The 8056-nt window shown below is 45.0% G+C and overlaps 1 pseudogene; it reads right to left on the reverse strand.

The window, feature by feature from the left end:
- Positions 1-2964: 2964 nt before the first annotated feature.
- LOC123815048 lies at positions 2965-6507 on the reverse strand (annotated as a pseudogene).
- Between the last annotated feature and the right edge of the window lie 1549 nt (positions 6508-8056).

Raw genomic sequence — 8056 nt, forward strand, 5'->3', positions numbered from 1 at the left:
TTGTGCCTCCTCAGACTGGAGCTGCGAGGGGCAGAGGGGCTTGAAGGGGTTATGCTGCCACTCTCCAGGACCCTCTGGATTCCACATGCCTTTAAGATAGAAATGAAAAGGGAGCACCACATACCTCTCCTCCACAGTGCCCTGCCACCATCTGTGCTGGGAGCCCAACACCTGTCTGGGGCTCCTATGTACCTGGAAGAGAGGTGTCTCCTGAGGATATAGATGATGGAAAGTGCAAGTGCAGTGAGGGGAAGCAGCTTCCACGCAAGCAGGAGGAGGAGGATCTCCAAGACGGAGTTGGGTGCACTGGCTCCTAGATGACAGAAAGATATCCAGGATGAACCTGGCTTCCTGCTTATATCACTCAACCTCCAGTCAGGCTCAGCTCCACCCCAGACTTAGGCACCAAGACTACACCCTGATCTTGCAGGGAAAAACCTCACCTCTCTGGGCCTTCATGGTACAGGAGGATGTTTTCATATGTTGCATTTCAGCTTTGTGAGGCATGACCACAACATCATTGGTCCAGGGCTAATTCTTTTCCCTTCTGTGTACTCTGTCAGATCCCCATGAGCTATGAGGTTTACATTCAGGTTGGTGGGAACAAGCACTATTCTTGGCCTTGTGTGAGCTCCAGGGATTTCTTCCCCCTGAGTCCAGGCACATACATCCATGTACATGTATGTCTTCATGTATACACACTTTCACTCAGAGGAATTCTCTAGATTTTTGGAATCCTCTCTCTGTGAAGCTCCTTCCTCTGGCGCTTGACTCTGGAAACTCCAGCCACTTACCCTTATTGGACTTCAAGCCCCTTATTATCAACTCAGTGTGATCTCTAGACTCTACCTGAGTTATATCTTCCTGCATGGTGGCTGGGGAGCTTTCTCAGAGAGTAAGGTGGAGGCAACCTTGAGTCTCACCTCTTTTTCTTCTCATCTTTCAGAGCTCACTCTCCTTTCTGTCTGATGTCCAATGTCTTGCCAACCATTGTTTCATGTAGTCTGCCAGATTTTCAATGAAATAGTAAATCCAGTCCTTATCACTATTTGGTAGAAGTTGCCCTAGGTATTTAATTTAATTTAAATCTGCTCTTTTATAGGTGCTCATCTTTTCCATTATATCTTCTGACTTTTTTTTGTTTGTTTATATGAAGATTAGTGATTTCTGTTTGTTGATATGCATTTCATCACCTTCTCTTTCCTAACAGCTTTGGCTTTTTAGAATATTTCAACACAATCTTAATTAATATTAGAAATGGTGGGTATGAGTTTGAGGACTCCATAAATATTCAAGCAATTTTATCTTTCTTGAGACGGCCCTCTCATAGCCCTAGTCTTTTTTTCCTGGGCAGGCTCTGTGGCTGTTCCTATGCTGTCTTCACAGCTGTTCTCATGGGTCTGCAATCTTCTATTTATGGTTCCCATTCTTACTTTTTCTTTATTTAATCCCTATTTTGGTCAAATAAAAATGTGCACCAAAGGTAGTTCTTGATGATTGGCAAACTTGACAGATTGGCTGGGCATAGAAGTTTAGACTGGAAATCGTTTTCCTTAAGACTGTGAAGGCATTTTTCTTGTCCTCTGGTGCCTGGTGCTGCCCTTGGGCAGCTCGTGCTGCTCTCATTCCAGTGCTCCGCGCACAACTTGCCTTTTACAGTCAAACCTCGGTTCTCGACCAGTTTGGTTCTCAACCAAGTTGTTCATGGAAAAATATGTCTTGGTTGTCTCACAGAACTGTGGGTCTGTTTTCTGCCTGACAACCCTTTCAGGCTGATCCCTGAATGAACAGTCACATGTCTTGCAGGCAACAAACAAAGGAGCACATTGCTTCTCAAATATTTTTTTTCAGAACAAATTAAGTTCAAAAACTGAGGTTCCACAATTTTCAAATCTTAAAAACGACATGACCATTTCTTTGTCCCCAAAGTCTGCCTGCCATTCTCTTGGTTCCTTGATGGCCTTCTGGCACTAAAATTTTAAAGATCAAGAGGTCTGCTGATGTTTGTTCCTACGGTTCTGTCAGAGTAAAATATCATGCTGCTTTTTTACAGAGAAAACCTCATAATCATTAATTCATCAATGCAAACAGGCCTGAGCTGACTGCCCGGTGCCCCAGGCTTTCCTTTAATGGATGCTGTTTGTAGTTTTGCAGGCTTGTCTTCAGTTGTGAGTCTATCAGCTAGGATCACCTCCAAGAATATAAAGGACATATAGGCATCAAGGTCAAAATGTAAGCAACATGAGGATTGCATATTCCACATCCAAAACGTGATTTAAATAATTTTCTGCCTTGCCGTGGCTGGTGTGGCTCAGCAGATTGAGCACTGGCCTGCAAACTGAAGGGTCACTGATTTGATTCCTAGTGCGGACATGTGCCTGGGTTTTGGTCCAGGTCCCCAGTTGGGGGTGTGAGAGAGGCAACCGATCGATGTTTCTCTCGCTGTTTTTCCCCCTCCCTTCCCCTCTCTCTAAAAGTAAATAAATAAAATCTTTAAAAAACTAATTTTCTGCTTCAATATTTTCATAATTTTTTGCTTTCATGAATCTGTGGGTCCATGCTTTTAAGATTATAATTTCAAATATTACTGATTTTAATATCTTGAATATTGGCAATATACACAAATATAATAATTATTATGTTAAACACTCCTTTAAGTATTTTGCATTTATAAACTCATTTATACTTATAATCCTGACAACAAATCTATGAGGTGGGTCCTAGTATTACCCCTATCTTAAAGGTAACAGCAAACTGGGGCACAAAGAACTTAGAATCTCACTATGGCTCCATAGCTTGCAAAGGGCACAGTTAGAAGCTGAACTCAGATCATTTGACCCTGGAGTCTGTACTTTACCTGCTTAGCCTGCCAGCCTATTTTGTGGGCCTTTGGAAGCTATAAGATTCTACAGGATTAGGATTCTATTGATATATGGCCCAGGGATTACATTTCACTCTGTTCCTTTACTGTGACTTCTCATTGTCCCAGTCTTCTGTCATCAATCTCGACACAAGGACTAACAATGGGGGAACCCTGAGGCTGAGAGCCTGAGATTATTGTTTTAGAACAGTGGGGCGGATTTTGAGGGATCTGGACTTACCATGCACAAACATCCTAGTGCCTGGTCCAGACTTGAACTCCATGTCGTCAGGCCCTGCTCTGCGGAACTTCACACAGTAGTAGGTGCCTGTGTCTGCTGGGGTGATGTTATTGATGTGGATGGAAAAGTCTGTGTTGTTTCTCCTCGTGGCATCTGCAACACTTGTTACTCGGGGGAAATGGCCTCCTCTGTAACTGTAAATTAATTCTCGACCTGGCCCTGTCCCCCTGAACCACATGACAGGCCCCACAGGATGCATGGAGGTCATGGTGCAGGTCAGAGTGGCTGTCTCTCCAGCTGCCACTGCCACTGACTTCTCAGGCTGAATCACCTGCAGCTCCTCACCTGCCCCTCCTGCAGGAAAACACAAATCATCTCCAAGTCCCCACCCTGGCCCTGCTGGGCTGAGGCTGAGGTCTAAGGGCCTGGGTCCAGATTCAAGTTGACATCCAATTAACCCTTTCTTTCCATATCATGTATTAGCCACTGGGATGGACAAATTGCTGGACTGTGTGCTGAGAGGGATACAGAGATGAGACAGACAGACAGCCTTGCAAAGCCCACAGACTGGGAAGTTAGGGGAGAAGCAACAAATCTGTGAAAAGACACTCAACAACCCCATTAAATGTACATTTAAGCCAGAAGGCAAATGTTAATGTTCATAATAAAATAGCTGGAAAGGTTTTTTAAAAAATGCAGACTGGTGCAGCCATTGTGGAAACAGTATGGAATTTTCTCAGAAAACTAAAAATGGAGCTGCCTTTTGGCCTGGCAATTCCACTGCTTGGAATATACCCTAAGAAGCCTGAAACACCAATTCAAAAGAACCTATACACCCCAATGATCATAGCAGCACAATTTACAATTGCCAAGTGCTGGAAGCAACCTAGGTGCCCATCAGTAAATGAGTGGGTAAAAAAACTGTGGTACATTTACACAATGAAATTCTATGCAGCAGAAAGAAAGAAGGAGCTCCTACCCTTTGCAACAGCATGGATGGAGCTGGAAAGCATTATGCTAAGTGAAACAAACCAGGCAGTGAAAGACAAATACCATATGATCTCACCTATAAGTGAAACTTAATCAACAAAACAAACAAGCAAGCAAAACATAACCAGAGACATTAAAATAAAGAATAAACTGGCCATAACCAGAGGGGATGGGGTAGGGGAATAACTGAGGGGGAAAAAAGGAAGGGTCATCAAGGAACATGTTTAAAGGACCCATGGACAAAGCCAAGGGGCATAGGATTGAGGGTGGAAGGTGGGGGTGCATAGTAGTGGGGAAAGCAGTCGCCAGAAAATGGAGACAACTGTACTTGAACAACAATAAAAAAATGTAAAAAAAAAAAAGAACACCAATCTCAGTGTATTCAACATTATCAAGTTGCAATAACAGACTGGTGGATAGCAAAGCAGGCAGAGGTGTCAATGAAAGAAGAGAGAGCCTAGAACTGGACCCAAGAAGACAGTCAAAATGACTTCATGATCAAGGGGACACCATACGGTGTTGGCAGAAAGCTATCTGGAAGAAAACAAACTAAACCCTTACAGAGCAGTTGCCTCCAGGGAATGGGAAGGGAATGCGGACTCCTGTTATTTACTAATACTTTTTTTCCTTGGTAGGATTATTTGATAACAGGTTTGTAATATAATAAAAAATAAAATAAAATGAAACAGTCTCCCTTCTGTAAGCAAAACAGATGCAATTTAAAAAATACTAGCTTGATGAAAAATGAAAAACTCGCCAGTTTGGTGGTGTTGCCAGGGTGTGACTACACAGGCAGGCACTCCCAGGAGCTGCTGGTGGGAAGGTGAACTGACACTTCCCTAGATGGCGCTGTGGCTCCATTTTCATCACAAACCCAGGGTTTAACAAGCAGAGGGGAAGGCTTTAAGCAAGTCTGTTCTTGTCACGAATATTCAACATGTCCTCTATTGCTGCTCCTGTGTTGTATGGTTGATGTAACACTGAGACACCACCTTTTATCAGGAAATTCTATATTTCAAAAGCCTTTGAAATCATACCTTTGACCTGGAAACTCCTCTTCTTAGGACTTACTCATAAAAAACAATCACAGAAGGTGAACACATTTTCTAAAGGAATGGGAATCATAGCTTAGTGGCAATATAGAAAAGTTCAATGAGAGTCTCATGTCCAAGAATAGGGAATTAAATAAGTGAAGATACACCCCAATGATAAAAAAGTACATAGCTACTACTGTGGAAGTATATACTAGGATGTGTTGATGATTATGTCGACGGATATATCAGCAAGAAAAAGTTCTCTAATTTATTATTAGTGAAAGAGGAAATAACAGAACACATTTAATGTAATCCTATTTTGTGAAAAAGTCAATACAGATGGAAACAGCACAATGAAGAGGTTAAAGCAAGGGCTTGTGGGTTCCTTCATCTTAAGTTCAGATGCCTCCCTGAGGGCTTGCTTGACTTCGAGAAGATGACTTACTCTCTGAGCCTCTATTTCCCTCTCTGTGCAACACGTGCAGCAGGAAGAGGAGACTTCTCCTGCGGTGCTGCTGCTGTGAGACTGAACTGGGAAACCGCTGAGACGCACTCCGCACTGCGCCTAATGGACAGGCCCTTGCTAGATGGCCCCTTAACTGAGATGTTAGCACCACTGGGAGGGGGAGGGGCGTTCCACCTGCCCACCCTATCCAGTGTCAGCTCTGGGGAGAGAGGAGTAGACAGGGGCAGGGTTAATTCCTGCATCAAGAATATAAGTGTAGGAAGTTGAGATCTGGGCAGCTTATAGTCTAAGAAGTACCACTTACCATTTTTTTCCTAGTAGTTCTACTTGGCATGTGTAGTATTCAGTCTCTCTGTCTCTGTCTCTATCTCTCTCTCTCTTTGAGTCAATATATTCACTCTTAATTAAGTTGGCCCTGCCCCCCAGGGTCTATAGCCTTTAGCAGGACAGAGTCGTCAGATGCCATGCCTCCACCTTCTCTTTCAGGATGGCAACAGGTCCTGCAGGTCAGTCCCAGGGGTCATGGATCCCTCATAGGGTGTTCGTGGTAAGGGAGATGAGGAGGGGCTGGGAACTTCTGTCCGTGGGAAATTCTTGGGTGGGGTAAATCCAGTTATGACCTGGGTGAGAGAAGAAGGGACATCCTCTTCCCCCACATAAGAAGAATTCTGGGGGTATTTGTTTAGGAGGTATTGTTTTAAAAGAAAATATCGAGAGTAATGTCTTAAAGAAGAAGAGGCAGTGAAGAGGCCTTAGAACAACGATCCATTCACCTGACTGCTGCTCTCAAATCCCAGTGAGCCTCTCTGCAGAGTGGTACCCAAGGGCATGGCGCTAACCTGTGAGTCCCAGCAGCAGAAGCAGCAGCAGCGATGGCAGAGGTAGTTGGTTGGGGCAGGAAGTCAGGGACAGGCATCATGGTGGCCTCAGAAGCCTGCTCTGTTTGAATGAGGTGCTGGAGAGGCCTGGAATCTGTGCTGTGTGGTGAGAGAGGAAGTGATTACAATGGAGGAAAAGACAGCTCCTATTTTTAGATTCTGAAGTAGGAATCAGACATAAGCTGAGAAATTGCTGGTGCAAGGGCTCCAAGATGCTTGGAGAGGCCCTGGCAGACTCCTTAGGATGTAGGCTCTGTCCTCTGGGTAACTCATTCCTTCTCAGAGGTCCTGGTGGCCCTTCCTCATTCACAAGCCCCGAGACCAGAGTTTGTCCAGTCTCAGAGTGTGTTCAGTCTTGTGTAAGAGTCCGACAACAGGGTTTAGATGAACTGCACAGCTATTGGGGAGGAGAGCTTCTGGAATGGGGCTTCAGGGGAACGGGATCCTGTTCTCCCCACTCCAGAGGTGTCAGTGGTAAGAATGAACCACGTCTGATGGGCACCCTGGCTTCGAGGGTACCCTTGTTGGGGAAGCAGCTTTGAGTGAGCGAGGAGTTAGGTCTTCAGAGGGGGAGGGTAGCTTCTGTTTTAGAGGATGGAGGAGGCCTGTGGAGGGGGAGGGGCCTTAGCATGGTCATCTTGTAAGGAGAACAACATACCCAGAAACACCACTGCAAGCAGCAGGAGTGCCCTTTCTGTGTGCTCCGTCCAGGGCCAGCGCTGGGCAGAAGGGAGCAGATCAGCAGCAGAAACGCCACGTCAGGATGTGCCTCCTCTTACCTTCTGAGCAGACACAGCAGCACACAGGATTGTGTCCAGAGCCTCCCAGCTGTGAGCTCTTCCCTCCTCTGGGGCCTTGTGTGATGAAGTTCCCTGAAGCTCCCTCCCTATGGCTGACTGTATGTTGGTGATGAAAGAGGGCAGAAGGAAAAAGGAAGTCAGAGATAGAGTTAGATTGTTCTGACACATGATAAGTTCCATCTTCCCTTGAGGCTTCATTCTGTTTTTTTTGGGTATGTATGTATGTATGTATGTATGTATTTCCTGGGGGGAGATTGAATGTGGGACCCTTTATTGTTATTTTTATTTATTATTATTATATTTTAAAGATTTTATTCATTTTTAGGCAGAGGGGAAGGGAGGGAGGAAGAGAGGGAGAGAAGCATTAATGTGTGGTTGCTCCTTGTGCAGTCCCTACTAGGGACCTGGCCCAAAACCCAGGGACGTGCCCTGACTGGGAATCAAACCAGCGACCCTTTGGTTCATAGGCTGGCACTCAATCCACTGAGCCACAACATCCAGGGCTGTGGGACCTTTTAAAAGGAACTGAAATAACTGGCCAGGATATTCCTTTAGTATCCATCATTTCAACACACTGCTTTTTTCAATGGTAACAGGTTCTATTTTCCAGAGTGCAGCGATATTCTCCTCCCCATATGCCTCCCATGGAGAAGTGGGTGAATCTTCACTCCTCCAAAACCTGGGCTGCCTTGTAATGAAAACACAGGTGATGTGATGTGACTTTAGAGGCTGGACAATTAAACTTCTCAGCACTTCTCCCTGGCTGCCTTGGGATGCTCATTCCTGG

The sequence above is a fragment of the Phyllostomus hastatus genome, unplaced genomic scaffold (assembly GCF_019186645.2).
Source record: "Phyllostomus hastatus isolate PE091 unplaced genomic scaffold, TTU_PhHast_1.1 phas_contig_17, whole genome shotgun sequence".
In the NCBI taxonomy this organism is placed as follows: Eukaryota; Metazoa; Chordata; class Mammalia; order Chiroptera; family Phyllostomidae; genus Phyllostomus; species Phyllostomus hastatus.